The 10604-nt window shown below is 38.6% G+C and overlaps 1 pseudogene; it reads right to left on the bottom strand.

Annotated features, from left to right (window-relative positions):
• Positions 1–3790: 3790 nt before the first annotated feature.
• On the bottom strand, positions 3791–9036 carry LOC132123054 (uncharacterized; annotated as a pseudogene).
• Between the last annotated feature and the right edge of the window lie 1568 nt (positions 9037–10604).

Below are 10604 nucleotides of genomic sequence, written 5' to 3'. Positions count from 1 at the left end.
AAAACTTGAAATCTTTATTTTGAACTGTACGTTATTCAGTAGACTACAGTTTATTAATAATGTTCAAAATGATTTTAAAAGCATGTTTTTGTAAGTGCATTTCATTTTTAAAGCATTATAATGCAAGCACAAATATGAAGTGATGGTTTTCAAAGATACTGAATATATGTCTATAATGTAAATGTATTCATTCACTGACGATTATGTAAACACATGAAAGATTCAAATAACCCTTGATGCCCTACAACTAAACTTCTTTATGCTATGAGATACAGTAGTCATTCACACATTTTCTTCCTGTATTTTTTGTGAACAGTTCTTCTCATTTTTCAACTCTTAGCAGCCAAAATCAAGCATTGGTGTTCATAATGTGTAGCAAACTTCTTTTCAGATGTCTGAAGATAAGTGCCTTTGATCTGCAAAAGAGATGAAGGCGTCCTGTTGTATTATTAAATACATTATGCCATCCGAGAGTTTTAATAAGTTATGCAAAGTTAGATATTTTATATTATCACACTTCAATATTATGGCATTATGAAAATCAATTTCCATGAGGAAAAGAAAAATTAAAAGGTAATTTTGTGAAATGAAGTCATGGTTGTATGAAATACTTGTAATTGTGATAGATAAAGTTACTGATAAATTTACATAGTCACAATTAGAAGATATAAAGGCACAATTGTCAGATATAAAGTTGTAATTATAAGAAACTAAAATATAAAATCAAAATTATAAAGTTGCAATTATGAGAAAAACTCAACTGAGATCTAAAGTTGCAACTATGAAAAATAACGTTTCTTGCGATTATGTACAAAAATCACACAGACAGAAGATGAGTTTAAATACTCAAGCTCCTGTTCTGTTCTCTCCTTTTTGCTTTCGAATGGATTGAAAAATAGCTTCTACAGTAGTTACAGCATCAAAAGTCAGATCGGGATTACATGTGTCATTGAATGACACAGGGAAATATGAACCACTGTACCAGGGGTTGCTGGGATAGCTCCAGCTGAATCTCGGAGATGGATAGGGCCTTTTGTCCCTTGGCCTTGTTGGACAGAAAAAAAAACAGACATGTGATCTCTCATATAAATGAGCAAAATGAACACTGCCTCTGTTCCTACAATATACAATTTCACAGTTATAGACTGTGAAACATGATTTGTTTCACCAAAGAGTGTGTTGATGTTCATGATATGTTCTCTGGAGAACAGACTGTGTTTTTCTATCCTTGTATGTTGGCTACATCACCGACTCTGGGTTTTGTGAGTGTTTCAAACCAAGTGCATGGCCAAACTCATGTGCAGCTACCACATAAAGTACAGGTGAAACCCTGAAGTAAAAAGAGAACTTTTTAGTACCAAGTGTAGTCCTATATTATTATATATAGCTTATAGCTCGCTTAAAATGTCTCTGTGGCATCTCTTATTTTCTGCTATGGTTTCACAATACAAAGCCGAAAGCCAATAATCCACAGATTGCATTACATTTCTTTTTTTGCTTTCAAATGACTTCATTACACAACTCCCAACCGCTCACACTTGCAAAAGACAACCCTGGTTATCATTGAGGCAATCATGTGGTTAATTCTGTTGAACAGTAATTGCATTGTTTTAGGATTCATAAGAACCGCTAGGAGATCAAATATATAGAGAGGTGAAGAGGACATACGATGAAGTCTGTGTTCACTGTGAGTGGTCTTGATCTGAGAATCAAGGTTATTACCAAATTATGTAACCAAAACAGGATTTAAATGAATGTCTTTATTTGCTTTTCCACTTTTCCCATTTTGGTATGGATCTTACCAATACAATTAGTATGCTACACACTCCTGGATGAAAAAGCATTTGCTCAACTTGCAGCGCAGTTACATAATTTAAACTATTCAGAGAGTGCCAGTGGGACTAGAGAGCTCTGTACGCCATCTTTGTGTCAAGTCATGTGACACATAAACCATTGGCCTTCTCACCAACAGACGGGGCTATAGAGTCAGAAACGCATCCAAACATCACAAAAGCCTTCTGACCCAGTTAAAGAGATAGTTCACCCAAAAACACCCTTATGTCATTGCAAAACTCTATGACTTTCTTCTGTGGAACATAAAATAAGATATTTTTAGAAATGTCTCTTTGAAATGGAAGTCAACGGTCACTAAAACTGACTAGATTCCAACATTCTTCAAAAAATGCCTATTTTTCTGAGTAAATAATGACAGCATTTTAAAAGCCTAACATCAGAAAAAGTAATATCTAAGCAGGAAACTAATGCTGTATTGTGACTAAAACATTCCACATTCAATCAAAGTCATCTTTACATATGTTTATTTTTTTTTTAAATGTCGAACTAGTCCTTCTGCTGAAAATGACAGTGCTCTTTCTGGAAAAATATGTCTTTCTGCCTTCCCTTTTGAACGCAATACCCACATAGCAAAGTCTAATGAACAACTGATGGAAAGAATCAAGTCCCTGCCCAACATTGTTTCTTTTCTGTTAGACTTACACGTCTTCCATTTAAAGTGAAAAAAAAAGTGAAGTGACATTCAGCCAAGTATGGTGACCCATACTCAGAATTTGTGCTCTGCATTTAACCCATCCGAAATGCACACACACAGAGCAGTGAACACACACACACACACACACTGTGAGCACACACCCGGAGCAGTGGGCAGCCATTTATGCTGCGGCGCCCGGGGAGCAGTTGGGGGTTCGATGCCTTGCTCAAGGGTACCTAAGTCGTGGTATTGAAGGTGGAGAGAGAACTGTACATGCACTCCCCCCACCCACAATTCCTGCCAGCCCAGGACTCGAACTCACAACCTTTCGATTGGGAGTCCGACTCTCTAACCATTAGGCCACGACTTCCCCACCATGGAAATTTCATTTCCATTTCGCGAACTTTTATTTACCAGTATGTTAACAACAATAATAGACAACACAACACTCAAGATACACAATGTGTAAAAGTCCAAACTTAATGGAGGATAACTGAAATAAAATGATTAACCTTTATCACTGAATTGTCACGAAATTGAAGTACCAGAGAGAAATGGTCTTTTTGAAATATTGTGGACAAAAGTTATCCTTAGCTTCATAAAAAGGGCCAATTACTGCATGAGCGCCACCAGATTGTCCAGATATTCCAACAGAGTTTGTAAGATTTCTAGTGTTCACCAGTCTTGTCCATTAGTTTGAGTTCTCTTCATTGCTGAAGTTAGACCGCAGTGCACATTCCTGTCTCCTGCTCTGGCTGCTCTTCCTCTTCCTCCGGCCAACCCTTAGAATCCTCCACAGGATGATGTCTGGAGCACACATGTTACCTCTCATAAGTCTACATCTTTGGGAAAGTAACAGAATAAATGGTTTGTGCAGCATGAAGAACTTGGTAGTGTGCTCTTACCACCCACATTCTCATAGTCTTGCTGGTTATCGTGCCAGTTGAAGATTGACAGTGGCGATAGAGGCGTGTATGGAGCACAGACAGGGCGAAGAGCACCTAGAGGAATCCCAGAGCGCCTGCTGCCCACACAGCCTCATCTGTACGTTGTATGGGTATCCTCTCGCCCCTAAGCTGCCCTCCTAAATGAGGAAACTTTGAATCTGGGACTCCACACTGTCCAAGCTCCACTCATTCAGATCCAGACATCTGCGCCATTCTGTCTTAATGCTATATTTCTTACCTTCTGTTATAGTTTTCTTATGTTTATTTTTTTTTGTCTATTTGGTATTTATGTCTTTCAGTCACATTATTCTGTGGAAATTGCTTCTCAATTGTCTTTGTCTTGTCTCCAGGTTCCTTAGAGTCCTTTGCTGAACTGAGAGATTGTGTTACAGTTAGCTCCGAGAAGGAGGCCATCTCTTGTATTATTTGGTGGTAGTGTGTCTATATGGTTCAGTTTTGCGCTCTCTGTATTGTTAAGTTCATCTGGTTTGACGTCATCTTTCAGTTCCACTTCTTCCAGGGATTGTTTGACGACCATCATGCTCTTCCTGGTTCTCCCTCCGGTCCTCTGTACCTCAGTGAGACTGAGAGTCTCCATGCAGCAGTGTTTAAGAGACTTACAGCTGAAGAAGAATGTCAGCATAGAAGGATATCGTTAGCATTTATATTTACAAATCATTCTTGACTGATAATATTGGTCAGTGTAATGCACTTTCTTCACCTTTAATCTCTCCACTTTGGACATCTCTTGACTGGTGTTCACTGGTTTGTCCACAGGTGCTGGTTTGGTCAAATATAAACTGTACTTTTCTCTTTGGCTTGTACTAGCTTGACTAATATTAGAGGAAATGGAAAGCAGCCATTCACAAACCCTAAATGTGATGCGTGACCTCTCTAGTGAGCGACCCTAAGACCACCGCTAAAGGCTTTGAGAAAGATAACAGTAATGAAATATTGGTCTGAATTGGTGCTTTTTACATGCATAAAAATAACTGGTAACATTTTACAGATTGGCTCAATTTGTTACTTATAGTTAATGCATTAGGTGTTGTTAACTAATTAATATACATACAACAATGCTAATTTTGACATACATTACAATTCAAAGGTTAAGGGTGAGTGATTTATTCAAAGTAATTAATACTTGTATGCATAAATTACAGTTTCCACACAAAAAATTATGTTTTCAAAATTGATAAGAAATGTTTCTTGAGCACCAAATTAGCATTTTAGATTGATCTCTGAAGATCATGTGACACTGAAAACTAGAGTAATGGCTCCTGAAGATTCAGCTTTATATTGATCTCTGAAGATCATGTGACACTGAAAACTAGAGTAATGGCTCCTGAAGATTCAGCTTTATATATATATATATATATATAGGATTATAAAATAAATATAAAAAGGAAAAAATATTCAAATAGAAAATACTTATAACATTTCAAAATTTTCTATGTATTTTTTTTTCAAATAAATGCAGCTTTGGTAAGCACAAGACTTCTTTCATAATTTTTAATTTTTTAACATTAATGCTTTAATAAACCCCAACCTTTTGAACAGTAGTTATACTAATAGTATTTTTTTAAGTTTAAATTTTTATACAATTGCAAAAGTGTATAAACAATAACACTAGATTAACAAAATCTATCAAATGTTTATTGTTACTAAATTATAATGGTTTAATGTTAGCTAACTGAACTTTAAAATGTTCCCAATAAATCTGACCCTAAATGTAAACTATATTTATTTGATGTCAGTCAGCCAATTAAATCAATCCATATGAAAGGTTGCCTTCTCTTTCCACAACTACTGTGAACAGACAGTCATCCAGAGACTGATTTAAAGACCTGTGTTACATGAGCTCCTGTTGTGAATGCTGACAGCGTGACTCATTCTGTGTTGGCTGAGCCAGGGGTGAGGTGTGAGGATGTAATGAGACAGACATGACTGAGCCAACCCCACAAAACTCCTGAGCTTCCGCTGAGAAACACGGGTGATACAGAAACACCAGCGTTCCATTATGTCATAAACAACACGTGCAGAGCGTATTAAATTATCTTCAGTTACAGGTTTAGCAATATAAATAATGTGATTTTGCTTTATTTGAGGTTTGTAGCCAGAGCTGAGGGGGGCAGTAAAGATACTCTCCACTCTCTGCTTAAACAGGCCGGTAAGGACCACTGAGAAAAACAATGAGCTATTAAGTTATAATTTAAATGAATAAACAACACACATTTAAGTAGCGTTGGAAATTCCTATTGAGTTACACTCGGTTCCGTTAACAGTTTGCGCACGGTGCATTCTTCTGCCGATGCGAAATGTGCTAAATTTAAAACTTAACATCAGAATCAGAATGAGCTTTATTGCCCGGTATGTATGTATTTACACATACATGGAATTTGTTTTAAAAACAGAAGCTTTCACAGTGCAACAGAATGACAGTGACAACAAAACATAGATAATAATAATAATAAAAAAATTGAACAATTAGGAATAACAATATACAAATTTACAATTGTATGTGCAGGTATATTACAATACAGTTTTATATGTACAGGTAAATTATGTGCAAATTTGAAGTGTAGACTTATTGTGTGTGTTAGATAAATAAGTCTATGTGTGTACAAATAGTGTTGTCTGTTCCACAGTTATTGTCAAGTGTTCATTAGATGGATTGTCTGAGGGAAGAAACTGTTCCTATGTCTGGTCGTTCTAGTGCTCAGAGCTCTGAAGTGTCGACCAGATGGCAACAGTACAAAGAGAAAGTGTGCTGGTCGTGAAGGGTCCAGAGTGATTTTACTAGCCCTTTTGCTCACTCTGGAGAAGTACAGTTCTTGAAGAGAAGAGAGGGTTGTACCAATGAGTCGCTCAGCAGGTCGGACTACCCTCTGTAGTCTTCTGAGGCTAGATTTGGTAGCTGAGGTGAACCAGACAGATACTGCAGCGGACGAATTCAATGATGGCGGAGTAGAACTGTTTCAGCAACTCCAGTGGCATGTTGAACTTCCTCCGCTGGTGAAGGAAGTACAACCTCTGCTGGGCCTTTTTTTTACAATGGAGTCAGTGTGAATGTCCCACTTCAGGTCCTGAGAGATGGTGGTGCCCAGGAACCTGAATGACTCCACTGTCATTACAGTGCTGTTCATGATGGTGAGTGGGAGTGGGGATGGGGTAGGGGGGTTTCTGAAGGGGTTTCTCCTATAGGGAAGTCTTGGTCTAGTGGTAAGAGAGTTTGACCCCTAACCCTAAGGTTGTGGGTTTGAGTCTCGGGCCGGCAATACCATGACTGAAGTGCCCTTGAGCAAGGCACCGAACCCCCAACTTCTCCCAGGGCTCCGCAACATAAATGGTCACTGATCTGGGTGTGTGTTCATGGTGTGTGCGCACTTTGGATGGGTTAAATGAAGAGCACAAATTGGGTCATCATACTTGGCTGCATGTCACATCACTCACTCACTCACTTGAGGTCCATGATCATCTCCACAGTTTTGAGCATGTTGAGCTCCAGGTTGATAAGACTGCACCAGACAGCCAGCACCTTAACCTCCTGTCTGTAGGCAGACTCGTCACCATCCTGAATGAACTTTAGATGTGCAGTCGTCGCTCCAGTGCTGGTTATACGGGTTTTCCCAGCCTCACTAGCTGCTGCCTGTCTGTCAGGAAGCTATTGATCCACTGACAGATGGAGGTGGGCACAGAGAGCTGAGTTAGTTTGGGCATGAGAAGGTTTGGGATGATCGTGTTAAAGGCTGAGCTTAAGTCCACAAACAGGATCCTCACATAAGTCCCTGGTCTGTCTAGATGTTGCAGAACATGATGCTGTCCCATGTTAAGTCTTGCTTGCCAGTTTTCAGTTTTCATTGGCCAAGGCCCGCCCATGAGGCCATTTGACCGATATGTCGAACAACCAATCACAGTTCGTTTCGTTCATCATCATGTTTCGCAGCGTGGAAATGTCACAATGACGGACCGATGTGTAAAACTCTCTGATGTATTTTAAAGATTCTATTTCGTAAACTTTAAATATTTCACATACTTTTGAAAATACAGTGTTTAGTTGATCCTGATAAGCGCTGTTTGTCAAAGTTGTAAACATGGGGGCTTTCTTCTTTCGTGATGGGGTTTGGCGCCACGATATCTTTGTTTCCAGGCGGAACGTTAAAGAACGCGACACACACGTCTTCCACGCCCCAAAATGTGACGCTGAACTAAACTGTGATTGGTTGTTTGACATGCTGGTCAAACGGACTGATAGGTGGGATTTAGCCACTGAATGCTGCCATAGATTCCAGACCTACAGCCGTCAGTCTGAAGGTCTGGCTATGCGAGACTAGTGTTCATGCGTCTTCAGGGGATACACACACATAGGGGATACACTTGGCTCGCAAGGATCCAAATCATTTTCACCTTTCTGACTCCTTGACATCATCTGCCAAATTTACATCTAGGAAGTGTTAAATTTGTGAAAAAAAATAAATAAATAAAAGTTCAAAATTTCCCCGGAAAATGAGAACTTGTAATTTAAGTGCTTTTCCTTGTGGACAACCAATTTACATGTATTTTTTATAATAATTTCTGATAAAGAGCTTAATAATGCATTAATAAAATGCTTTACAATATATGTACCAAAATTTTTTAGAATTTAGAACAGTTTGGCAACTGTAGAAAGCTTCAAACTCAGTATTTTTTGTCTTCTGCTGTGAAGTGCTACACAAACCTGTAGTCAAAATTTTTTTAGAACTACATTTCAAAAGATGGGCAATTATAATACATAAACAACAATAATAATAAAATAAATGATTGTTTGGGTTAGGAAAAAAACCCTCTTAAACCAGATAAAAATGCACTGATGCATTACCGCAAAAAGCAGACATCAAATTGTCAATATAAATCAATATTATAAAGAAAAATTCTTTAAAATTAGATCTATAATCCCAGCTGACATAAATAGCTTGCAACCATCCAGCTGCTGGTAAACATAATTCTATAAATAAAAAGTCAGACGTGATGTACTAAATTCGCTTTTATTACAGCGGATCCTCTGACCAGTGTTCCTCCATCAACACAACAGTAATTACAGAACAGAAAAAATAGGTCATTCATCTCTAGACTTTAGTTTTCTCTGATTCATGAATACTTTAATACAGTTCCAAGCCATTTATTCAGTATTTTTAAACTTTTTGTATAATCTTTTTAGACATTTAATAACATGATACACGATCTATACATTTTGATACAGGTTACATGAGTTATAGTGGTGATGCTGAGCCAGAGGACAATGGATGCGTGTGAAACGGCACACTATCATACTACTTTTCAAAAAGAATTCAGTATGCAGTACGTTAGTATGCCATTTCGACCACAGCAAATGAATACTGATGCTCTTTACAAGAAATGTAGCCCTTCCCCGTAGACCAATCCCTCTCTATCGCTCCCCGTTTAATTTCTTTGTAGTGTTGGCGATAGGAGTGGCCGGGTTCATCAGAACTAAAATAACCATCACTCTTCATAGCCTGTCAACAGGAGAGGAGACAATGCAGTAGTGACCGTGCTTGGCAGCTGTGGGATGGCACAGTGTTTGACCAGAGGTTGAACCTCCATTATTTAGAAAATAAGTTTGCATTTCGATCTAGTATTTCTCATATATCAGTATTACTTGCATATCCCCTAAATTCAGTCAGTAGGACAGTTTATAACTAGGATAAAATAAAAAAAATAAATCTGTGACAGGTACGACACACAATTACGAGTAATGCCAACCAAATTAAAACAGCCCTCAACCAATATTAAAAAACCAAACAAATAAAACTGATCAGTTGTTGGTTACAATATATCAAAATGACCTATGGGAGGATTCAAAATAGAAACATTTGCCTCTTTTCTGTGCCTTTTATAGCTCTTATTCTGCACTTTCGTATGAATGGAGGGAACAGAATAAAGGCTGTTAGAATACAGAGGACCTGAAACATTCCTGTGAACCACAGACAGATTTTCTAATACAAATGGAAACACAAAGTGTGCAGAGGTGACGTGGAAACACACACTACTCCCTGAAGTTCAACCCGAGGCTCCTTGTACACAGGCCAGAAACCCCTTTAAAAGCGCAAGGTACATAGTTTACAATTCTTAATAGATTTCTTTTAAAACCTGTCAATACGCGGAGAATCTTGATGGGGTGGGGGGTGGGGGGGGGGTGGGGGGGCACGTGTGCCGCCATCAAATTAGTTCTATGTAATTTAAATCTATATTTTAAACCAAATATACAATATGAATACTCTCCCCAGACAATGACTCTAGAGTTTACACGTCATAATCGCTTCTTTCACATTAGAGCCGCATTCATTTGGTAATAAAGGTCACACAAGACCTTTTGGGATATTAAGGAAAGGTCCTGCTCGGAGAGTTTTGTTTTCACCAATGATTGCACAATGGAAACAGAAGGGGGGAGGGTAACTTTGTACTCCATCAGAAGTGTTAAAACATGAGTAAAAAATTTCACAAGAATGAGTCAGTCAGCGTGACTCCTGCAGTCAAAGTGATGTAAAGCAAACCAACTAGATAAACTCGCTTGGAAAAACAAAGAGTTAGCTTGTAAAATTCCCCCAAGAAAGTGCATTCAGGCATCCGTGCATTGAAACTCTGGATCCAGGTGGAGTTTGGCGTGGAGTGATGGCATGAGTGAGGGCAGGCAGGGGCATCGGCAGCACAGCTCATATCCTCACAATACTGGGCACTGACACCTGCGATACGGGCGGCACAGAGGACAGAGAAAAGAGGACAGGGAAAAGAGCCCTGCATGTTTAAGATAAAGTTCTACTCATGGACTAGGTCATCACAGTCACTTATAACAGCCAACAATTGAAGGAGAAAATACCTTATTTGGGGCAGCTATTGGTTTAATAAAATACATGTCCTTGACACTACCAGTCAAACATGGACACACCTGACTGAATGTAAGTGTGCTAACAAGGATGCACCTCATGAACTTGGCTGAGAGAATTTGGCCGTTAACTTTCCCAAAGATCATGTAATATTGAAGAGATGAGATTGATTTAAGCAAAAATGGTAAAGCTGGTAAATTTGATTCATGTCTGAATCTTTTAGATTGAATGGATTAAAACTCAATATCAGTCAGTCGTCAGTCATCACACACACACACGCACGCACGC

This window comes from Carassius carassius, chromosome 41 (assembly GCF_963082965.1).
Source record: "Carassius carassius chromosome 41, fCarCar2.1, whole genome shotgun sequence".
NCBI lineage: Eukaryota > Metazoa > Chordata > Actinopteri > Cypriniformes > Cyprinidae > Carassius > Carassius carassius.
Note: the sequence above shows the minus strand (reverse complement) of the source record. Positions and strands in the feature narration are given on the sequence as shown.